This window comes from Lagenorhynchus albirostris, chromosome 4 (genome assembly GCF_949774975.1).
Source record: "Lagenorhynchus albirostris chromosome 4, mLagAlb1.1, whole genome shotgun sequence".
Taxonomy (NCBI): domain Eukaryota; kingdom Metazoa; phylum Chordata; class Mammalia; order Artiodactyla; family Delphinidae; genus Lagenorhynchus; species Lagenorhynchus albirostris.
The window spans coordinates 76,290,118-76,316,440 of record NC_083098.1 but is presented as its reverse complement, the minus strand read 5'-3'; positions in this window follow the sequence as shown (position 1 = coordinate 76,316,440).

The window sequence follows — 26,323 nt, the reverse complement described above, 5'->3', positions numbered from 1 at the left end:
TTGTGAAAGTAGCCAGCCTTACCTTGTTCCCAATCTTAGAGGAGAAGCATCCAGCCTTTCATCCTTAAATATGATGCTAGCTATAGTTTTGTTTTGTTTTGTTTTTTTAATAAATTTATTTATTTTCTATTTATTTATTTTTGGCTGCGTTGGGTCTTCATTGCTGGGTGCAGTCTTTCTCTAGTTGTGGCTATAAGAACTGGCCCGAGGCAGGGGAACACAATCAGATTCACAAGTTGCATCAGACCGAAATTCTCCGGACCACCCAGTTCCAGAAACTGCCCTGGAGACATTCCGGACCACCCAGTTCCAGGAACTGACCTGGGGACTTTGAACCCAGCCCAGCCTTCCCGCCTTTCGAGGGGCGGGACTAACGGTCCCCTTAGGATACCCGAAAAGACCACCAAATAAGGAATACCCTGCGCCCTCCCAGATTCACCACACCCCTTTCCCTTCTTCCCCTATAAAATCTTGCCCAACCCTCGCCCGGGTGCGACTTCTCTGGCCCCTTTCTCTCGGACCAGTGAACCTCGCCCGGGAGCGCTCCCTAATAAAGCTCACTTGAAGCTTTCCTCTGTTTCGCGGTGCCGTTTGTTAAGATCCGACCTTACAGTGGCGAGCGGGGGCTACTCTTTGTTGCAGTGCGCGGGCTTATTGCAGTGGCTTCTCTTGTTGCGGAGCACGGGCTCTAGGCACAGAGGCTTCAGTAGTTGTGGCACGCGGGCTCAGTAATTGTGGCTTGCAGGCTCTAGAGTGCAGGCTCAGTAGTTGTGACACATGGGTTTAGTTGCTAAACTAAATCTGTCTGAACTGCAGTTTCCTCATCTGTAAAATAAGAATCATTACACAAACTTCATAAGATTGTTGTGAGGATTAAATCAGACATTACGTGTGTAGCGCCTGCCAGTGCTAGGCACATAAGACATGGTAACTATTTTTATTGTCAGGAACAGTTTGCATTTTTCATGTTTCTTTAACCAATTCTAGTCAAAAGACATTCTCCTCTGCTTTGTGGTCTTGTTTCAGTGCTCATTATATCAATAATAATCAGACCTCATTCAAGATCATTGCAGGCTATGGATTAAATCAGTCAGAAGCATCTTGAAAATGAAGATTCATAAGGAATCTGTTTGCTTGTGTATTTTTTGAGGATGTGGTTATGGCAGATGGCAGTGACCCAACAACCAGCAAAAAACAACGTCTTCCAGAGAAACATTTACCAGAGGTTTGACTAACCAGAACGGAAGAATCAAAATAGCTGTGGAAGCACAAAGGAGGGCAGAGAGCACAGTGACATCTACCTTTAGCAGAAATCTTTTAGCGCAGTAGTTTGTTTTAATATTGTAGCTTGGACTCATTTATTTCTTTGTTCCCTGAAATATCCTGATACCAATTATTTTCTATTCATCAATCCTCATTGTAAGTTTAAAAGATTGTCACTGCCTGGAATTTCTTTGTTGAAACTGAAGAAGCATTTTTAATAATTCAGCCTTCTTTGGGGCCCCTAATTATCTTTTTCCATTTGCTAATTAGTGGTCACACTGTTCTTTTTTTTTTTTTTTTATCTCTTTTTGATTTTCTATTGCCTTTCTCATATCTGGCAAGTTATAACTTGCTTCAGCATTGGCTTCTTGAACTTTTTCTTCTTGCTACCTCTCTTGTTTATGAGCTTATAATGCTTGCTTGGGACTTTTTAACTGCACTCTATTTGAACACAAATGGTTTTTGAACTTTTTATTCTTCATATTTCTACAAGTTATAGAGTCAAATTTAACTAGACAAGAATATCGCAAGTTCTCTAGAGCAGAACACAGAATAATACAGCATTTCATTAGTTTTCAGCACCCACGCTGGAAATTTCACGTGCTGTTAATTCTTTTCCATTCCATTGCTATTGCTACTGCATTCAAAATTTCTGCCATTATTTCAACAGTGCCAAAATAAAGCAATGATTCCTTCCACAGGGAAACGTAGGGCTGGAAATTGAGCTGACTGCTAATAAAGGAAAAGTATCGGTTATACTGAATGTTGAAATTCCACATTAACCAAGTGTCTATTGTCTACATGAGTGCCTACTGTATACCTAGCAATGTACGAAAATGAAAATGAAATATGTCAAAAGCTCCTCCCTTCTCTATACCATCTCCTGCTTCTTTTCATTCTAGCTAATCAATTTTTATCCCAAATACTCTTTCTTGAAAAACATGAACCTTAAAAGCTTCCCAAATTTGACTTTCCAGCCCCCGAGAATGTGTAGGTACAAAGAATCCTGAGAGTCCAAAGTGTGGGCCACCAGAACCCCGCTATGCAAATGTGGAAATGTCATTCAGGTTTGTGAGCGGAACTGGATTGTGAGGGAAGATATCGTGGAGCTCTTCTGTTTTGGCCGAACAGCCAGGAAATCTTCCATGAAACTGGTGTATGTGATTCATTTAATTTTTTTTTAAATGGTATTATTGTGATGGTAAGGGGAGGAGTGAACATCTGAAAAGAGACCTGCATTAGCAAAACATTCTGAGCTGTGATCTGCGTTTATTGCTGCTTTTTGTTATTTCCAAGTTTGTTAAGCTTTTGTAGTCAGCTAAGAAAAAATATATCTTAAATTGATAACGTTGTGTTAAAAATAAATTCCTAACAAAGATAATAAAAATAGATGTCTCTGTAACCGGCTGTCAAAAGCTAAACTAAGAATTTGTTTTCTTCCCAACCTGCTGGAGTAATTGGTCTTGAAACAGCCCTCCTGTTGAAAACAGCTATAAAACTGAAAAAGGTATACAAAACACCGAATTTCTTTGACTACAGGAATGCAGAACTATGATCCCAGAGTAAAGGAAAGCAAAGGAGGTGAACCCCGCAACCGGCCTAGCACTTACTGGACTGGGGTGCAGGAAGCAGAACGGTCATGGACACTGGCCATCTCAGAAAGCGGAGGGACACGGATTAGAATGCAGATACTGAGTAGGCCGGCAATGATGGGGCCCACCTGGTCTGCAGAGCACTGCCCCATCCATTGTCATGACCTTCTTGAAGCAACCTGCAAGGAAAAGTGAAAATATTTGGCCTAAAGCCCTAAACAGCAACACTGGCTCCAAAGTCCCCTGCCTGCCAGGTTAGCCAAGGCTTGTTGGGCCTTCACTAAAGTTTAACTTCTAGCTTTACCCAATACTCTTCCCTCTCCAAAAAGAAGTGTCGATCACAGGAAAACATCTTCCATCCTCAAACTCCATCTCGGCTTTGCTTACAGAGATTCCAACCTGCCACACTGGTGAATTCTAACATTTAAGCAGGAAATAATAACAATCTTATACACACTCAGGAAACAGGAGAAAAGAACACTCCTGATCTATATTATATGGCCAGCAGATACCAAAATCTGAAAAGGGCATTAGAAGAAAACCAAAGATCAATATCCCTCATAAACATGTATGTAAAAATCAAATTTCATTGACTATGTTAACGACAGAGCTAAATCATATGACCATCTCAATAGATGCAGAAAGAGCTTTTTACAAATTTCAACATGACCTCATGATTAAAAATTCTAAACAAAATAGAAATAGAAAAGAATATCTTCATCTGATAAAGGGCAGCTATGAAAAATCTACATGTAACATGATATTTAATGGTGAAAGAATTAATTTTTTCCTCCTAAAAGATCAGGAATGAAGCAAAACTGCCTAATCTTATACTCTATTCAGCATTATACTGGAAGTTCTAACCAGTTCAATAAGGCAACAGAAGAAAGTAAAAGGCAAAAAGTCTAGAAAGAAAGAAGTATAACTGTCTTTATTCACAGACAACATGATTGTGTATGTATAAAATTCTAATAAATATATAGAAAATGTTCAAACAATTCAGTGAATTTAGTAATGTTGTAGGGTACAAGGTCAATACGCTAAAATCAAATATGTTTATTTATACCAGCAACAAACACCTGGAAAATATATTTAAAAACAGAACGATTTATAATAACAAACAATGCTAAAATAATTAAGGATAAATGTAATGAAAAACACACATTATCTCTGATGAAGCCTGAGAAATTAAAGACTGAAATAATTGGAGAGTAATCTTACATTCATAAATTGGAAGACTTGATTTTATTAAGGTATCATTTCTCCCCAAACTGATCTATAGATTGAAAGCAATGTCAATCAGAATCCCAACAGGTTTTTTTGTAGTAATTAATAAGCTGATTCTAAAATCTATACAGAAATGGTAGGCATAGAATAATCAGAGCAATCTTGCAAAGAAAATCAAAATTTGAAGGCTTACACTACTTGATTTCATGACCTAGTATAAAGCTATAGAAACCAGGACAATATGTTGTTGGTGAAATGCTAGACATGTAGATCAATACAGACCAATCAGTGTAGTCTGGAAATAGACATATATGGGCAATTGATTTTGACTAAGTCATCAAGGAAATTCAGTGAGGAAATGATAACAGGTGGTGTTGGAACAACTAGATATCATAAGGGGGAAAAAAATCTCAACTTTTAACTCATACCGTACAGAAAAATTAACTTAAAATACATTATAGAACCATGCATAGAAGTTAAAGCTCTAAAACTTCTGAAAGAAAACATGTAAGAAAATTTTCACAATCTTAGAAAAGGAAAAGATTTTATAAACAGGACACCAAAACCAAACAATAATAGAAAAAATTCATAAATTAAATTTGCATCAAAATTAAATTTTTCTCTTCTTTGAAAGACATTAAAAAATAAAAAAGCAAGCTACACACTGGGAGAAAATAATTGCAATACATATACTTAACAAAGAACTTATTTTAAAAACTCAGCATTTTTTTTCTTTTCCATTATGTTTTATTACAGGATGTTGAATAAAGTTCCCTATGCTATAGAGTAGGACCTTGTTGTTTATCTGTTTTATGCATGGTAGCTTTTATCTGCTAATCCCAAACTACTAATTTATCCCTCCTCTACCCCCTTTCCCCTTTGGTAACCATAAGTTTGTTTTCTAAGTCTGTGAGTCTATTTCTATTTTGTAAATAAGTACATTTGTACCATATTTTAGATTCCCCATATGAGTGATAGCATATGGTATTTGTCTTTTTCTGCCTTACTTCACTTAGTATGATAATCTCTAGGTACACCCATGTTGCTGCAAAGGGCATTATTTCATTCTTTTTATGGTTGAGTTGTATTCCATTTTATATATGTACCACATATTCTTTATCCATTCCTCTGTCAATGGACATTTAGGTTGCCTCCATGTCTTGGTTATTGTGAATAGTGCTGCTGTGAATATTGGGGTGCATGTATCTTTTAGAATTAGAGTTTTCTCCAAATATATGCCCAGGAGTGGGGTTGCTGGATAGTATGGTAACTCTATTTTTAGTTTTTTAAGAAACCTTCATACTGTTTTCTATAATGGCTGTACAAATTTACATTCCCATCAACACTGTGGGAGGGTTCCCTTTCCTCCACACTGTCTCCCACATTTGTTATTTGTAGACTTTTTAATGATGGCCATTCTGGCTAGTGTTAGGTGATACCTCATGGCAGTTTTGATTTTCATCTCTCTTATAATTAGCGATGAAAAACAGTGAAATTTTTTAAAAGGGAAAAATATCTGAACAGGTACTTCACAAGGAGATAAAAAAAATAACCAGGAAGCAATGAAAAAATGCTCAATATCAATCGTTATGAAAATGCAAATCAAAGCTATGAGATACCACTTTACATGCACTAGGATGCTATAATAAAAAAAACTGATAAGAACAAGCGTTGGTGAGAATATGGAGAAATTAAAAACCTCATGCACTAATGGTGGGAATGTAAAATGGCATAGCCACTATGGAAAACAATATAGTAGTTCCTCAAAATGTTAAAAACAGAGAAACTGAGCTCTGCTCACCAGAGCAACAGCAAGCTCTACCCTCCACCAGTCCTTCCCATCAGGAAACTTCCACAAGCCTCTTAGATAGCCTCATCCACCAGAGGGCAGACAGCAGAAACAAGAAGAACTACAACCCTGTAGCCTGTGGAACAAAAACCACATTCACAGAAAGATAGACAAGATGAAAGGCAGAGGGCTATGTACCAGATGAAGGAACAAGATAAAACCCCAGAAAAGCAACTAAATGAAATGGAGATAGGCAATCTTCCAGAAAAAGAATTCAGAATAATGATAGTGAAGATGATCCAGGACCTTGGAAAAAGAATGGAGGCAAAGATTGAGAAGATGCAAAAAATGTTCAACAAAGATCTAGAAGAATTAAAGAACAAACAAACAGAGATTAACAATACAGTAACTGAAATGAAAAATACACTAGACGGAATCAATAGCAGAATAACTGAGGCAGAAGAACGGATAAGTGACCCGGAAGACAGAATGGTGGAATTCACTGCTGCAGAACAGAATAAAAAAAAAAGAATGAAAAGAAATGCAGACAGCCTAAGAGACCTCTGGGACAACATTAAATGCAACAACATTCACATTATAGGGGTCCCAGAAGGAGAAGACAGAGAGAAAGGACCTGAGAAAATATTTGAAGAGATTATAGTTGAAAACTTCCTTAACATGGAAAAGGAAATAGTCACCCAAGTCCAGGAAGCACAGAGAGTCCCATGCAGGATAAACCCAAGGAGAAACATGCCAAGACATATAGTAATCAAATTGGCAAAAATTAAGGACAATGAAAAATTATTGAAAGCAGCAAGGGAAAAATGACAACATACAAGGGAACTCCCATAAGGTTTACCAGCTGATTTCTCAGCAGAAACACTACAAGCCAGAAGGGAGTGTCATGATATACTTAAAGTGATGAAAGGGAAGACCCTACAACCAAGATTATTCTACCCAACAAGGATCTCATTCAGATTTGATGGAGAAATCAAAAGCTTTACAGACAAACAAAAGCTAAGAGAATTCAGCACCACAAAACCAGCTTTACAACAAATGCTAAAGGAACTTCTTTAAGTGGAAAACACAAGAGAAGAAAAGGACCTACAAAAACAAACTCAAAACAATTTAAAAAATGGTAACAGGAACATACATATCGATAATTACCTTAAATGTGAATGGATTAAATGCTCGAACCAAAAGACACAGGCTTGCTGAATGGATACAAAAACAAGATCCATATATATGCTGTCTACAAGAGACCCACTTTAGACCTAGGGACACATACAGACTGAAAGTGAGGGGATGGAAAAAGATACTCCATGCAAATAGAAATCAAAAGAAAGCTAGAGTAACAACACTCTATCAGATAAAATAGACTTTAAAATAAAGAATGTTACAAGAGATAAGGAAGGACACTACGTAATGATCAAGGGATCAATCCACGAAGAATATATAACAATTATAAATATATGTGCACCCAACATAGGAACACCTCAATACATAAGGCAACTGCTAACAGCTATAAAAGAGGAAATTGACAGTAACACAATAATAGTGGGAGACTTTAACACCTCACTTACACCAATGGACAGATCAGCCAAACAGAAAATAAATAAGGAAACACAAGGTTTAATGACACAATAGACCAGATAGATTTAATTGATATTTATAGGACATTCCATCCAAAAATAGCAGATTACACTTTCTTCTCAAGTGAGCATGGAACATTCTCCAGGATATATCTCATCTTGGGTCACAAAACAAGCCTCAGTAAACATAAGAAAATTGAAATCATATCAAGCATCTTTTCTGGCCACAACGCTATGAGATTAGAAATCAATTACAGGGGAAAAAAAAGTAAAAAACACCAACACACAGAGGCTAAACAATACATTACTAAATAACAAAGAGATCACTAAAGAAATCAAAGAGGAAATCAAAAAATACCTAGACAAATGACAATGAAAACACGACAATCCAAAACCTATGGGATGCAGCAAAAGCAGTTCTAAGAGGGTTGTTTATAGCTATACAAGCCTACCTCAAGAAACAAGAAAAATCTCAAATAAAAACCTAACACTACATCTAAAGGAACTGGAGAAAGAAGAACAAACAAAACCTAAAGTTAGCAGAAGGAAAGAAATCATAAAGATCAGAGCAGAAATAAATGAAATAGAAACAAAGAAAACAATAGCAAAGATCAATAAAACTAAAAGCTGGTTCTTTGAGAAGATAAACAAAATTGATAAACCATTAGCTAGACTCATCAAGAAAAAGAGGGAGAGGACTCAAATCAATAAAATTAGAAATGAAAAAGGAGCAGTTACAACAGACACAGCAGAAATACAAAACATCCTAAGAGACTACTACAAGCAACTCTATGCCAATAAAGTGGACAACCTGGAAGAAATGGACAAATTCTTAGAAAGGTATAAACTTCCAAGACTGAACCAGGAAGAAATAGAAAATATGAACAGATCAATCACAAGTAATGAAATTGAAACTGTGATTAAAAATCTTCCAACAAACAAAAGTCCAGGACCAGATGGCTTCACAGGTGACTTCTATCAAACATTTAGAGAAGAGCTAACACCCATCCTTCTCAAACTCTTCCAAAAAATTGCAGAGAAAGGAAAACTCCCAAACTCATTCTATGAGGCCACCATCACCCTGATACCAAAAGCAGACAAAGATACTCCAAAAAAAGAAAATTACAGACCAATATCACTGATGAATATAGATGCAAAAATCCTCAACAAATACTAGCAAACAGAATCCAACAACACATTACAAGGGTCATACACCATGATCAGTGGGGTTTATCCCAGTGAAGCAAGGATTCTTCAATATATGCAAATCAATCAATGTGATACACCATATTGAGTAATTAAAAAAGAAAACCATATGATCATCTCAATAGAGGCAGAAAAAGCTTTTCACAAAATTCAAAACTCATTTATGATAAAAACTCTCAAGAAAGTGGGCATAGAGGGAACCTACCTCAACATAATAAAGGTCATATACGACAAACCCACAGCAAACATCATTCTCAATGGTGAAAAACTGAAACTACCTCCTCTAAGATCAGGAACAAGACAAGGTTTCCCACTCTTACCACTATTATTCAACATAGTTTTGGAAGTTTTAGCCACAGAAATCAGAGAAGAAAAAGAAATGAAAGGAATCCAAATTGGAAAAGAAGAGGTAAAACTGTCACTGTTTGCAGATGACATAATACTATACACAGAGAATCCTAAGATGCTACCAGAAAACTACTAGAGCTAATCAATGAATTTGGTAGAGTAGCAGGATACAAAATTAATGCACAGAAATCTCTTGCATTACTATACACTAATGATGAAAAATCTGAAAGAGAAATTAAGGAAACACTCCCATTTACCACTGCAACAAAAAGAATAAAATACCTATGAATAAACCTACCTAAGGAGACAAAAGATCTGTATGCAGAAAACTATAAGAAACTAATGAAAGAAATTAAAGAGGATACCAACAGATAGAGAGATATACCATGTTTTGGATTGGAAGAATCAATATTGTGAAAATGACTCTACTACCCAAAGCAATCTACAGATTCAATGCAATCCCTATCAAACTACCAATGGCATTTTTCACAGAACTACAACAAAAAATTTCACTATTTGTATGGAAACACAAAAGACCCTGAATAGCCAAAGCAATCTTGAGAAAGAAAAATGCAGCTGGAGGAATCAGGCTCCCTGACTTCAGACTATACTACAAAGCTACAGTAATCAAGACAGTATGGTACTGGTAGAAAAACAGAAATATAGATTATTGGAACAGGACAGAAAGCCCAGAGATAAACCCATGAACCTATGGTCACCTTATCTTTGATAAAGGAGGCAAGAATATTCAATGGAGACATGACAGCCTCTTCAATAGGGGGTGCTGGGAAAACTGGACAGCTACATGTAAAAGAATGAAGCTAGAACACTCCCTAACACCATACACAAAAATAAACTCAAAATCGATTAAAGACCTAAATGTAAGGACAGACTATAAAACTCTTAGAGGAAAACATGGGCAGAACACTCTATGAGATAAATCACAGCAAGATCCTTTTTGACCCACCTCATAGAGAAATGGAAATAAAAACAAAAATAAACAAATGGGACCTAGCAAAACTTAAAAGCTTTTGCACAGCAAAGGAAACCATAAACAAGACGAAAAGACGACACTCAGAATGGGAGAAAATATTTGTAAATGAAGCAACTGGCAAAGGATTAATCTCCAAAGTATACAATCAGCCCATGCAGCTCGATATCAAAAAACAAACAACCCAATCCAAAAATGGGCAGAAGACCTAAATAGACATTTCTCCAAAGAAGATATACAGATTGCCAACAAACACATGAAAGGATGCTCAACATCACTAATCATTAGAGAAATGTAAATCAAAACTACAATGAGGTATCACCTCACACCAGTCAGAATGGCCATCATCAAAAAATCTACAAACAATAAGTGTTGGAGAGGGTGTGGAGAAAAGGGAACCCTCTTGCACTGTTGGTGGGAATGTAAACTGATATAGCCGCTATGGTGAACTGTATGGAATTTCCTTAAAAAACTAAAAATAGAACTACCATATGACCTAGCAATCCCACTACTGGGCATGTACCCTGAGAAAGTCATCATTCAAATAGAGTCATGTACCACAATATTCATTGCAGCACTATTTATAGTAGCCATGACATGGAAGCAACCTAAGTGTCCATCGACAAATGAATCGATAAAAAAGATGTAGCACATATATACAGTGGAATATTACGCAGCCATAAAAAGAAATGAAATTGAGTTATTTGTGTGAGGTGGATGGACTTAGAGTCTGTCATACAGACTGAAGTAAGTCAGAAAGAGAAAAATAAATACCGTATGCTAACACATATACATGGAATCTGAAAAAAAAATGTTCCGATGAACGTAGGGGCAGGGCAGGAATAAACACGCAGACGTAGTGAATGGACTTTAGGACATGGGAAGGGGGAAGGGAAAGCTGGGACGAAGTGAAAGAGTAGCATGGACATATATATACTCCCAAATGTAAAATAGATAGCTAGTGGGAAGCAGCCGCATAGCACAGGGAGATCATCTCGGTGCCTTGTGACCACCTAGAGGGGTGGGATAGGGAGGGTGGGAGGGAAAGGCAAGAGGGAGGGGATATGGGTATATATGTATATGCATAGCTGATTCACTTTGTTATACAGCAGAAACTAACACAACAATGTAAAGCAATTATACTCCAATAAAAATGTTAAACAAAAAAATAATAAAATAAATCAATCAATAAATTAAAAAAAAAATGAATGAGCTTTTGATACATGCAAAAACACAGGTGAACCTCAAGGCGAAGAAAAGTGTACATACTCTGTGATTCCATTTATATAAAATTCTAGAAAAATGCAAATGTAGACAGAATGACAGAAGATCAGTGGTTGCCTAGAAATGAGAGAGGCAAGACAGGGAGGGAGGGAGGAATTAAAAAGGAACACAAGGAAACTTTTGACAGTGATAGATATGTTCATTATCTTGGTCGGGGGTGATGGTGTCATTCATGTGTTTATATGTCAAAATTTATCAAATTGTACGCTTAAACATGGGTAGTTTATTGTATTTCAATTATGCCTTAATAAAGCTGTTTAAAGAAATAACTATATTTTCCAAAACAAATTAGTGAGAAAAGTGTCACTGCTTGACAGTTTTGCACATCTGTTTTATGTCATGCTTAATAAAAGACAGCTGGATTCTCATACATGCTTGCTGCATTCAGTATGTTGCATTACGTTGTTTCAGTTTACATATATAAAGAAGACCCATCTTCATACAAATATATTGTTGGAAAAGGGAGAGATTTTTCAGATAATTGTCCTTGATACCACATCAAAACTTGACAAGTGGTAGTTTCTTAAGTGTTAACTTCAGTGTGGATTAAACCAGATGAATGAATTTTCCATACTCTTATATTAAAATCTTTTGATCCATTTTATAGTTTGGATGGATCTTTTCCCATGCATGGTTGTACAACAGCAGGCGTTGGTCACTTAGAAAATATTGGTTCACTGAGTTATGCAGCTCTTTCAGATGTTGACAATTCATTTTATATATAATATCATTTTAATCAATATTATATATAAAATGAAATGTATCAACATCTGAAAGATCTCTGTGTGTGTGTGTGTGTATCTATTTCAATAACATACCACTGATCTTATCACAAAGTCTTCAAGTATTGGAAAGCTGTCAAATTCTAATTTTCACTTGAAAACTCAAATTTTGTAAATGGCAACAGATGCTGTTAGCTGTTTTTCTTGAAATAACAGTCTCATTTATTTTCTAGAAAATGTCTACCGAACACTCAAATCTAAATAACCACAATTTCTATGTCAGTCATTCCTTTAAAAAATGGTTTCCCCTAAAGAAAGTGGCTAGTTCAGCCTGCAACTTGGACAATCTCACAGAGGCTTTTCCTTGAGACAATCATTATACCTTGGTATGCAGCAAACATACTTCTCATTTCCTAACACCAAATGTCAAAAAGTTATTTACTTAAGGGTTGAGATTTAATATAGTTAGTTTTTACATCAAGAACATTCTTAAGTGAAACTGGTAATTCTTTCTCCTACAAGCGTATGATGGTAAATTAGACATTGGGTGCAATGCTAATGGTACAGTTTGGTGCCACTGCATTAATTTTTGCTACATCATCAGCAGTTTTACTCAGCATTGTTTTGAACTTCTCAGTCCAAATAGTAACAAAGTGAAAAAAAAAAGTCTCTAGGACCCTCTTGGGTCCAGAGACCACACTTTAAAAAATGCTGCCTTAGCCTGAAAACACAACTGTTTGTGCTTGACCCACATCATCCTTCCTAGAAATCAGTGCGCCCTTAACAAGACTAGCCAAGCTTGAAGAAGCCTGCCTCACTCATCGCTTAAGAATTTACTGAGTGCTTTCTCTGGGCCAGGTCCTATCCTAGGTGCTGAGAATAGCGAATGCAACCTAAGACTCACTCCCTTAGCTCTTACATTCTAAAAGCGAAAGACAACAAACAAAAAAGTAGCAAGAATAAGCAAAAAGTAAATATTTAGGATGCCTGATGGTGACAAGTGTTATGTAGAAAAAGTAAACACATTTAGGGAGTGGAGGGCAGCTTTTTTGAATAGGGTGTCAGGGAAAGCCTCACTGATAGGATATCTGCGTTAAATCCTAAAAGAAGTGAAAGAGCTAACTGTGCCGTAAATTATTACAAAATGGAAGCATACACATGGGCATGGCAGTAAAGAATCAGGGAGTTAATACTGTATAATTCTTTGAAGAAGAATGTCCAGTTTTGAAAACTGATGCAGCATTGCACAGCAAATATCTACAAGTTTAGGAATTAAAATTTTACCACCATCACCTTTGGTGGAAAAGAGCACTATTTTCACACAAAACTTCAGATGAAACACTCATTAATAAGGAAGATTTTTAAATTAATTTCCTTGTGTTAAAAATACAGCAATAAAGTACATAAACAGGCATTTTGAATTATAAACATATCATGAAGCCATGTTCAGTTTCTTGTACTATTTCTACAAGTTACAAGAACTGTCAGAGGAAACATTAAAATGTTATTGTATAAATTTATACTTAAAATTAAATTCAGAATTACACGAAGTAGACTTCTTTGAAGAGTTAAATCTTTTTAGAAAAATTGTTCTGTGAGAATCATCAACTCTAGATGTATGAAAATTTATATTTTGAAATAACTTATCAAAATGTATCCCAGTTTTGTTACAAACTATAAAATAATCTTACTAAATCCAGTAACAGTTGTGTCAGCAGTAAGATCATTTTCAAAATTAAAGATGATCAAAAATTATTTGCAGGAATTCCCTGGAGGTCCAGTGGTTAGGCATTTTCACGGCTGGGGCCCGGGTTCAATCCCTGGTCGGGGAACTAAGATTCTGCAAGCTGCATGGCGTCACCAAAAAAAAAACCATATATATATGTTTTCAATCTTGCATTTGCCAAGAGCAACTGATATCTCTTTCAATTATATCAAATGAACTAATAAATGAATTTTCAGAGATGTGAGCCAGAATAATCTTATGATCAATCAAGACATCACGTTAATCAAGTATTATGTGTTACTTTACATAAAAATACAGCACTAAATTTCTTTTTCAGTTTGCAAGTTTTTGTTACTCATGTATCACTCTTACCCTTATTAAATTTTATAAGTGAAAAAATGTTTTTCACGGGAAAAAATTTCTGTTTTAGTAACATTAACAGAACTTTTCCCCTAGTGTTTTAACAAAGAGCGCTTGTCTGACCAAAAAAACCTGACAAAGTTGTTGCTGGATCTCAGGGTACTCTAACCAGAGGATACTTCACACTCTCCACATGGACCACAAACCACAGGGCAGTGACTGTATCAGGGCCTTATATTCAGGCGCCCCTAAATTAATACTGAGTACTGCACAGTCACAGGGATAGCTTGGCTTCTTTTACAGGCAATGCCAGGACACTCAGAAACTATTTTTCAAAGGATATTGATTTGAGTATGGAGACTAAATAAACAAACCAATTATCACACATGTTTTATTTAACTATGACCACACCCATCTTAGAGTATGGATATCTTTTCCATGCAGAAGTAGTTTGACTCACGACCAATACAAATGTCATTGACTGAGGTCAAAGTGTAATGAAGAAACTTATTCACCAGATCTATAGGTTCCAGCTGTAGTCTAAATGAGAGCCAGACACGTCTGGGCACATCTGGTAAATTGGCTGGGGGCGTCTGCCAAGTACTGACGGGCAGGAGAATGGGAGGCCTCCCAGGAGAGCTCGTTCTGGGAAAAGAAGATGCTGGATAAAAACAGCTAAGTTTCGGGGATTTCCCTGGTGGCGCAGTGGTTGAGAGTCCGCCTGCCGACGCAGGGGACACGGGTTCGTGCCCCGGTCCGGGAAGATCCCACGTGCCGCGGAGCGGCTGGGCTCGTGAGCCATGGCCGCTGAGCCTGCGCGTCCGGAGCCTGTGCTCCGCAGCGGGAGAGGCCACAACAGTGACAGGCCCGCGTACCGCAAAAAAAACAAAAACAAAAACAAAAAAAACAGCTAAGTTCAATAAAGCATCTGTAGTGACTGGAGAGGAGGTGTGGTTCTGTTTCAAGCATGGTGATTGTAACTCGGCTCCCTCTCTGGTCCAACCCCATAGCTGGGTCCTAGGGTTAAGAAGAGGACAGTAAAAACTGTAATAGCTATTTGGCTAAGCTATGTGATTGGAGCCTAAGCAGCACTCGTACAGGGCACCATTAACAGAGTGTGGCACGATGGAAGTACAGACAACCACATAGTGAGAGGTGGTGGAAGGGCATGGGTCTCCATCCACTTTCCCTTACCTTCAGTCGGTTCTCCAACCAGCAGCCAGAGGAAACTTTACAAAACAATCAAACAACCTCTGCCTAGAACCCTTCAGATTGCTATAAGGACACAGTTTATCTATGGTAAGATCTTGTGATGGAGACCAAGCTTAAGTCACAAACATGTACACTAGACTGCTATGCAGAGGACAAATGAGGGGAATTAACGGACTCCTAGATAAGACGGAGGAGAAGAGTGAAGAAATAGGTGCTGCATCCCAAATCATCAGTAGAGTGCCCAGTACCCATGGATGCTTGGTGATGAGGGCACAACCACGGCAGCATTGCTGGTAGCTGGTGTCCAGGATACAGAGGAGGCCAGAAGAACCTGAGTTCCCCTGACATTTGATGGAAATCCCTGGAAGATCTTTGGACATTCACATACCGTGGAATGGTGGTGTTCAAATAAATCTCATTTAGACCTCAAAGAATGGGGAGTTCCCGGCTGACATCTGAGATAACACTGAATGAATGGAACGAATGAGGGAAAGAGGGAATGAATGAATGAATGAATGAATGACGGCATCAGGTTCTATGAAGCTAGACTGGAGAATTTTAGAATTTTATATACTTCAATTCTTATAGAATAGTCTAGAAGAGTGATGTCTGAGTATCAGATACTCAAAAGTCTCCCCATTTTACTAGAAATACATCTTGAGAGTACTTATTGTACTTTAGCCCTAGATTTCTAGTTATTATGAGCCTGAAACATTGAGGTCAACCTTGTCTCCTCTCTTGCTCTCACAACCTGCCTCCAAGCTGTCTGTAGATCCTAATGAGTCTGCCTTCAGAACATATCTAGAGGGAATTCCCTGGCGGTCCAGTGGTTAGGACATGGCACTTTCACTGCCGTGGGCCCAGGTTCGATCCCTGGTTGGAAGAACTAAGATCCATGCCGTGCGGCCAAAAAACCAAAAAACAAACAAACATATCTGGAATCTAACCACTTCTCACCAGCCCACTGCTAACCCCCTAGTCCAAGCCACCACTATCTCTGCTGGGTTATTACTGGAGCCTCTTCACTGGTCTCCCTGCTTCCACACTTGCCTTTCTTGGAATCTTCTCAACTCTTCTAAAAGTTGTTAGGTCATGCCACTCCCGCTCAAAACCTTTACCAGTTGTTTCTATACCTTAGCTATTGTAAATAATGCTGCTATGAATACGGGAGTGTAGATATCTCTTTGAGATAATGATTTGTTTCCTTTGGATATATATCTAGACGTGGGATTGCTGAATCGTATGATATTTCTATTTTTCATTTCTTGAGGGGGCCCCCATACTGTTTTCCACAGTGGCTGTACCAGTTGACGTTGATGGATGTGTTAATTAACTCAGTGGGGGAAATCTTTTCACAGTGTATACGTATAGCAAATCATCACCCTGTACACTTTAAATATCTTATGATTTTGTCAATTATACCTCAATAAAGTCCTTTATGGCTTACAAAGCCCTAAGTAATGTGCCTACCCTCCCCCTGTCCATTCACCTTATCTCCTACTATGGTCCCACTGCTCTCTTCCCTTCAGCCACACTGGCTTCCTGGCTTTTCTTGCTGCAACTCAGGACATTACACTAGACATTCCTGCTGCCTGGAACATTCTTCCTCCAAAGAGATGCGTGGTCTGCTCCCTCGCTTTCCTCGAGACTCTGCTTAATTGTCAATTTCTCCATGAAGGCTTCTCTGGCCACCCTTTACAACTGCAAAACTGCCCACCTCCTGGGACACTTCCTATTCTTCTTCCCTGCCTCATTTTTCTCTAAATAGACATCACTGTCTGACACAAGGTGTATTTCACTTAGTGGTTTTATTTATTGTCTGTCTCTGCCCAATAGAGTGAAAGCCTCATGGGAGCAGGGATTTTTGTCTAGTTTATCAGAAGTGTATCCCTAGCTCCACTAACAGTACCTGACCCTGTAGTAGGTGCTCAATAAATAAATGAATTAATGCATTGGTCATTCTAACTCTGATTTGAGGCCATTGTTCCTTGCACATCTCAATTTATTTATAACCCTCTTAACACCAGCCCTATCCTGGAAGCAGATAGTGACATGTGAAGTAAATTGTACCTGGAAAAACACAGTCCCTCTCAGAAGCCCTAGAGGCATTGCTAGGGCAACAGAGATTATGTTTTTAGCTAGTTTCCTCTCATCATTCATAAATCTAGAGCAGAGACTGGCAGAGAACAAGTTGACCCAGGCTGCGCAGCAGTTAGAAGGGGCCTTTGATAGGTCCCCCTGAGGAGTCCAATGACCCTATCTGAAAACCAACTGGACTCTGGCAAAACCCCCAGAATTCTGGGAAGCTCTGCCTCAAAACAGGAAGCGCAAATCCTCTTCTTCTGGGCCTGCTAACTGGCCTTTCCCCACAGAAAAGTCCGTCTCCATAAACAGCAACAACCTTTATGCCAAAACCAGACCAATGTCCCTGCATTGCTTGGGCTATTTATGTTCACTGCTTATCCTTCGGTTTTGAGATTAAAACCATGATATTTTAGACTGGCCTTGCCTCTGTCCATGAAACACTATAATTATAACTTGGCGTTTTGTAATGCTTTCTGTAGAAATGGTCTCCGTGGGGGGCATTCTGCAATGGGTAAGCTAACCTTGCCTGCCCAATCTGGGTGCTAACACTGGGGGAACCAACCCAATCCCCAGCAACTCTTCTTTACTCTGACTCACCAAAACAATAGGAAGATTAGGCAAGAAGCCTTGCTGCCTTGACAGATCTCACTACCTGTTACAAACTGAATTGTAACCCCTCAGATTCATCTGTTGAAGTCCCAATACCAATATCCCAAAATGTAACTGTATTTGGAGATAGGGTCCTTAAATAGGTGCTTAAGATGGAGCACCTAATCCAATATGACTGGTATCTTTGTAAGAAGAAGAAGGGGTGAGTGCACAGAGAGATAACCACGTGGGGACGCAGGGAGAAAGAGGCCATCTGCAAGCCAAGGAGAGAGGCCTCACAGGGAACCAACCCTGCAGGCCCCTTGATCTTGGACTTCCATCCTCTAGAACAGTGAGAAAATTAATTTCTGTTGTTAAAGCCACCCAGTCAATGTGATTTTATTATGGCAGCCCTAGCAAATGAATACATGAATTATGTCTCCTGTTCTATTTCTGTTCCTATCTGCTTTACCACACATCATGAAATGTTGAAAATTCTGAAGATGTGTGTGTCTTCCTATGCAAAAGCCCTTCTTAAGTACCTGCTGCAAAGTTCTTGTAAATGCCTTGATAAATAACAGCCCACAACCAATTCCTATGGCAATGACGAGATGGTCTTAAAAATAAACTTCCGGGCTTCCCTGGGGGCGCAGTGGTTGAGAGTCCGCCTGCCGATGCAGGGGACATGGGTTCGTGCCCCGGTCTGGGAGGATCCCACATGCCGCGGAGCGGCTGGGCCCGTGAGCCATGGCCACTGAGGCTGCGCGTCCGGAGCCTGTGCTCCGCAACGGGAGAGGCCACAACAGTGAGAGGCCCGCGTACCGCAAAATAAATAAATAACTTCCATGGTGAGTAGGGAAAACCATGAAGTTGATTTGCAGGAGAAATCTGATCAGAATCTTGCTCTTAATTTGTTAGTGTATGAAGTTGGTTGAAAACCAAGAACGCTGATTCTTGTCATTTAAGCTCATTGAAATATATGAAGCAAAGCACAAATACATTACTTTACAGTGAGAGTTACTTCTTTCTAGTGGCTAAAATACTGCTAGTCCTTTATGAAGCATTCTCTTTCCACTCACAAATACCGGGGAAGACGTACTGGCAACAGGCGATCAGACTTGGGAGTATGGCATCAGATCAGAGGAGAGTGGTGGATGGACAGTGGTAGAGGTGTTTTTCCAGGGCGTGGTCCCTGTGCCAACAGCGCGTTCCCCACCAGGCACCAGAAAACTGATGCTCTCCAGAGAAACACCTCTCTCACCTGGACAGTGCCAGGTATACACTTCCCACTTTGCATGCTCCAAGTTGACCCTGCTCTTTCTGTTCGCCTACTCTTTATCCAAAAAGGAGACAATTCAGTTGATTAGACTTTCTTTTTCTAACGACAAATCACGTTCGGGTTGGAGTTTTAGCTGTTCCCAAATTCTTGGAGCCCTCGTTTACACACAGTTTCTTGCTTTACTCGTGAAGACATCAATCGTACCGATCGGATATGGATTTTATTAGATGAACACTGAGGACAGCCATTTTTCCAGGGTTTAGGGAGCACATTACTAGGATCTCATGAATGGACAATAATACCTGGTTTTCGGTAGGGAAAAAAAAATGTCCTACGCACCATTGTCTATTGTATCCCCTTCAATAATTCCCAAGCTGAGGCTGCCCCTTGCTGCTCTTTAACTTCCATGCCCAGTCGTGTCTGTGCTCTGCTTCTGGGGCAAGTTCCACTCATGGCACTCCGCATCCCTCTTAGCGCACAGGGCAATAGAAGTCACAGAAACTCCAGGTGCTCTGGTCAGGATTTGCTTGGTTGCCAGAAATACCCAAACTAGCTCGAATAAAAATAGGACTTCTTACATAGCTACGCAGCCTTCGGGAACTTGAAGGTATTAGACCCAAAGCTCACCCGGGCAAAGCAGCCCCAGTTTGGCTCCAGTGTCCCAGAGGGAGGAGTGGAGAATGATGAGACAAGCAGGGGCTCTCCCAGGACTGCAGCTGATAGACCACAGCTTCTGTGAGAGCTTGTGTAAAACAAACTTCAAAGTTACTTGGCGGCCTAAGGAGAAAAGAAAATTGTTAAAATATGTATTTTATGTGACTATTTTTTAAATTATAAAAAGCACTCTGCTTTGTCTCCGGGTGAAGGAGTATGTTTGACTGCATAGACCCCCCTCTGTTCATGTCTCCTGCTCTTTTTCAAATAGCTGTTGGCAGATGGATTCGTAAGAGTCTCTTGAGAGCTCATGCAAGGAGTCTCTCTCTCCAGGTCTACGTTGCTCTCCTCTGGTCTTTCATCTCCATCCTCTCTGTGCCTCTTGGCCATGCTTTTGGCTCACACACTGTCTCCACCAGCTTGCGTTCTCAACTGCACATTCTTCTTTAAGTTTAACTTGGCACATGGCTGTAGCATCCATTTATTTAGCCTCAATATTTATTCCATATGATCTTTCAGTGCACATTAGCAGTCTCTGTAAATCTCAGGTGAAGATTCTCCCAAGAGGGAGAATCTAATTGGTTGCAGGCCACCCAGCCGCTGAGTAGGTCTGGGTCAGGCATCCACCCATGATGTGATCAGCAGTGACTGAAGAAAGAAGGTGACCACTAGCTAGCTGTAGAGGATGAGGCACAAGAAGCCAGGAGGGAGTGTTGGACATGGCAGCAAGAGATCAATATGTCCTCTGCTCCTAAGTCTCCCAACGCCCCTGAAAAAAAAACAGCCCTGAAAGCCAGGGCTTCTGATGCCCAATCCAATGCCACATCCACTGGAATATTTATAGTGAGTGTACTAAAAGTAGAGTTTCTCCATCCAGAAATAGATCCACATATATGCTGTCATTTCATTTACAACAGAGGTGTCGCCATACTGCAGTGGGAAAGGATGGCCTTCCCAATAAACTGTACTGGAGCAATTGGATATCCATATTGGGGGCAGGGAGGGGGAGGATAAACCTTGACCACTTCCGCATATCACACTTAAAAGCTAATTTGAGACATGTCATAGATATAAATGTGAAAGGTACAATGATGAAGCTTCTAGAAGACACGTAGGAGAATATTTTCTTGACTTACGCTAGGCAAAGATTTCTTCAACAGTACACAAAAAAGCACAAAAATGTGAAAGTTAAAAAAAATTTGTTTGATAATTTGGGTCTCAATAAATTAAGAACTTCTGTTTTTCACCATCAATATAGAAAATAGACAAGCCATAGAATGGGAGAAAATATTTGTAATACATAATATAATGAAGGACTCATATCAAGAATATATAAAGAACTCCTACAAATCAGTAAGAAAAAGACAATCAACCCAAAATAAAAATGGGTAAAAGAAAGGTACATCTCGGGCTTCCGTGGTGGCGCAGTGGTTGAGAGTCCGCCTGCCGATGCAGGGGACACGGGTTCGTGCCCCGGTCCGGGAAGATCCCACATGCCGCGGAGCGGCTGGGCCCGTGAGCCATGGCCACTGAGCCTGCGCATCCAAAGCCTGTGCTCCGCGGAGGGAGAGGCCGCAGCAGTGAGAGGCCCGCGTACCACAAAAAAAAAAAAAAAAAAAAGATACTCCTCAAAAAAAAAGTATTCAGTTGTCCTATAAGCTTATGAAAAGCTTGGTCAACATTATTATTCACCAAGGAAATGCAAATTAAAACCACAATGATCATAAAGAGAAAGACAAATATCATATGATATCATTTATTTGTGGAATCTAAAAACAATTATACAAATGAACTTATTTACAAAGCAGAAACAGACTCACAGACTTAGAAAACACATTTGTGGTTACCAAAGGGGAAAGGGAGGATAAATTAGGACTTTGGGGTTAGCAGATACAAACTACTATAAATAAAATAAATAAGCAACAAGGTCCTACTGTATAGCACAGGGAACTATATTCAGTATCTTGTAATAAACTATAATGGAAAAGAAAAAATAAAAACCACAATGAGTTACCACTATATACCCACCAGAATGGCTAAAATTAAAGACTGAGACACCAAGCACTGGTAAGGATATTGAACAACTGGAACTCTTACACATGGCTGATGGAATCTCAGTCATTTTAGACGACTGGCAATAACCACTGAAGTTAAACTTACACCTACCCTAGAAGACAGCAATTCCACTCCTGGGTATATAACGAAGACAAGGGAGTGCTTGTGGCAACTAAAAGATAAATGCCAGTGTGTTCCTAGCAGCTTTATTTATAATGACCCAGTATTGAAGACAACCCACATGTCCATCAACTAGAGAATAGATCCATTCTGATATAGTCACATAAGGAACGCTATACCCAATTTAAAAAAGAAAAATCTACTGATGCAGGCAACAACATGAATGAATCTCACAACCATGTGGAGCAGAAGAAGCTACACACAAAAGAGAAATAGTGTTTGATTCCATTGATATGAGGTCCATAAGGACGCAAAGCTCTGAATTGTGGTAAAAAATCATATTAGTGGTAAACTCCAGTAGAGGGCCAGGTATGGACAGGCAAGGGGTGAAGGAACTTTCTGAGGTGCTGTAGATTTTTATATCTTGATCTGAATGGTAGTTACATGAGTGTATACATGTAAGTAAAAAGTACTGAGCTTTACACTTAAGATTGTACATTTTGTGCACTTTGATGTTAACTTAAAGTTTGTACCTCAATAAGAAAATACATAAATTCTAAGTAAAAGACTAAATGGTGGAAACAATGATTCTTCTTATTGTTTGTCTTTTCTAGACTGTGTTTGAAGCCATAATGAAATAAGGGGGTAGAAATTAATAGTATTGATACAGTAATGAATCATGAATAGTCTTTAAAATAATGGTGGCATTGACAATCACATGTACAAAAATCCATATATCCTCTCATAGGGAAATGGAAAATACTGTTCCTTTTTCAGTGTTCCGGGCTCTTAATTTTCTTCACAATATACTAGTTTTAACAATTAAACACACAGCACTCTCTACCCTTAAAACATTCTGGAAATCAGTTAGATCAGGAAAAGTGAAGCAGGGAAACAGTTTTTATCTTATCTAATCTGAAAAAGACAGACCAATGGATTTCTATAAAGAACAGAAAGGAATTGTTAATGCTATCGATATATAGTTAGGCTTGTGTGCAATGCACCTCTGGAGGGCAAAGCAACCATAATACAAACACTTCCCACACTTGGCCTCCTGCTTGCTAGGAAAACAAGAAACAACGTTGACATTAGGAAGATAAATCTTGCACGGAACGCTGCTCCAGACAAAATGGCAATAGAAGCAGCCACCAGACTGAATGGGAGACAAGGGGTGTTGTATACATTGAGATAAAGTCTAGGAAGCGTGAGGCTATATCTGAAAGCAATGTACAGAAAAGCAGAAATAAACTGGAGCAGATGGAAACACTTGGGTCTGAATGACAGCTTGCCTTCATCCTTAGTGCCCTTGTGCTAACCTCCCAGAAAATTAGATTTGCATCTGAGGGAAATGTCCGCATAAGTTTCCTTAGCCATCATTTATTTTTTAAATAGTATTAGATAAGAAAATAATAAGACTATAAAGAGGAAAAGAATAGAGTGGCAGGATGAAATAGAAAGAACTTTCCAAATATTTCCTGAAGGCCTGGTTCTACCATGAATGGGTTATATGGCCTTGTGTGAGTCCCCCAACTTTTCTGGACCTCAAGAGCCTTTGCTGCCCTAAAGTTTAGATCAAATCTGTAAAACGTCTCTGAAACAGAAACAATTCACAGTTTGTGAATTCAATACAAAAGGTATTTAACTTTGGATAAATCCACCAAGTTTCTGACTCAAGATATATATATATATATATATATATATATATATATATATATATACACATATTTTTTTTTTGGATGAAATTGCCTTTTCTCCTAGACAACTCAGCTGAAGATAGTACCACTAGCTGTACTTCATGATTCAACTAGGCCAGGAAGACATTTGACACAATCTGCTAGGCTGAGTAAGTTTTAAAAAAATCTTTTCATCATAACTCCCTCTTTGTTTTAGCTGGGGACCAGCAGGAAGACATAAGGTTAAATGTTTTGACCACAGTTGACCTTGAAGGTGGTGGCTGGTCTTAATGGCCAATGATCACAACCTTCAACAGAGCTCATCAATATGAAGGAGAAGGGCAGATTCAACCTCACACTCTCTTCTAACACTTCTATATCTGACACTCTGCTCTTATCTTTTAACCTTTTTCTGCTTCTGGAATTTGTATTTAAAATCCTCAACCACAGTCACAAAACAGCATTTAAAAAAATATGATTCCCCCCAAACATGATCCATGGACAGCCAGCATCACAAAACCACTGGGTGGGGAGGTGGGGGATGCGGTCCTCGTGAACATGCAGATTCCTGGGCCTAGGCCCAGAGTCTCTGAGTCAGAAACTGTGAATATGGGGCCTGGCACTGTGTGCTTTTGACAAACATCCTGAGTGATTCTAAAACACAGTGAATTTGAGAACCATTTATACAGCTTCCCAGCCTGAACAAAACTGAGGCTTCACTGTTTAATTTTAACAGCAACTAAAAAAAAAGATGGGAGGTGGGAGGTTAGAAGTTTAAATCATCATAGTTTTGGTTCTATAATATGGGGTATCATTTTTTTAAAGTGTTTTTTATGTGCTCAAGGCTCACCCGAGGATCTGGTTAAAATACAGATTCTGATTCAGTGGATCTAAGGTGGGTCGTCATGTTCTACAGTTCCCGCAAGCTCCTGAGTGATGCTGGTGCTGGTGATTCGTGGACCACACTTTGAGCAGGAAGGGTGTAGAACTTTGAGATCCGCTCTGGAGCTGTGCATCGGTCTCATAACTAAGGGATCTGGTCTCTGACATTCTGTTAACCAGTAAAGCCTCTTGTCAACATGTCTGCATCTGGAACGTTATGGTAGTTGACTTGGGAACAGCCCTTCCAGGTGTTGACAGTATTCTAAAAATAGTGATTCGCACTTGGGGGTTATCAGTTTTGGCTTCATGTCCCACTTTCACCACCTATTTCTTGTGTATGACGTTGGGCAGAAAACTTAATAACCTGTGCCTCAGTTTCTTCATCTGTAAAATGGGTACACTCCTGATGCCTAATCCTCTGAGCTGTTGGGAGAATCAGATGAGAAGAAAAGTAAAAACAGTCTGAGCTACAAAGTGCAGCATGAGTATGGATGATGGAGAACTCCATCAGGCTCCAAAGTTCAACTTTCCAGTTGTGGGACTTTGAATGAATCCCTTAATCTCTCGGGGCTTTGGTTTCTTCATCTGTACAATAAACCTGTCTCAAGGAGTTGTTAGGAGAATTAAATCAGACACTGTGCAATGCAAGGCATGTAATATATTTGTTAAATGTTAGTTAAGAAATGTGTATTATTGTTTATTTCACTACTACAGGTATTTTAGTGCACTCTATTTTTTAAAGAAAATATGTAATACATTCATTAATCAGACTAATGAATCCTTGCTCTTAATGTGATAAGCTTCCCTGGGTTTACCTAATGCCTAAACTCAATTAAAACATGAATCTCCTTATCATCTCACACCAGTCAGAATGGCCATCATCAAAAAATCTACAAACAATAAATGCTGGAGAGGGTGTGGAGAAAAGGGAACCCTCTTGCACTGTTGGTGGGAATGTAAATTGATACAGCCACTATGGAGAACAGTATGGAGGTTCCTTAAAAAACTAAAAATAGAACTACCATATGACCCAGCAATTCCACTACTGGGCATATACCCTGAGAAAACCATAATTCAAAATGAGTCATGTACCACAATGTTCATTGCAGCTCTATTTACAATAGCCAGGACATGGAAGCAACCTAAGTGTCCATCGACAGATTAATGGATAAAGAAGATGTGGCACATATATACAATGGAATATTACTCAGCCATAAAAAGGAACAAAACTGAGTTATTTGTGGTGAGGCGGATGGACCTAGAGACTGTCATACAGAGTGAAGTAAGTCAGAAAGAGAAAAACAAATACCGTATGCTAACATATATATATATGGAATCTAAAAAAAAAAAAAAGGTCAGAAAAACCTAGGGGCAAGATGGGAATAAAGATGCAGACCTACTAGAGGACGGACTTGAGGATATGGAGAGGGGGAAGGGTAAGCAGGGACAAAGTGAGAGAGTGGCATGGACATATATACGCTACCAAACGTAAAATAGATAGCTAGTGGGAAGCAGCCGCATAGCACAGGCAGATCAGCTCGGTGCTTTGTGACCATTTAGAGGGGTGGGATAGGGAGGGTGGGAGGGAGGGAGACGCAAGAGGGAAGAGATATGGGGACATATGTATGTGTATAACTGATGCACTTTGTTATAAAGCAGAAACTGACACACCATT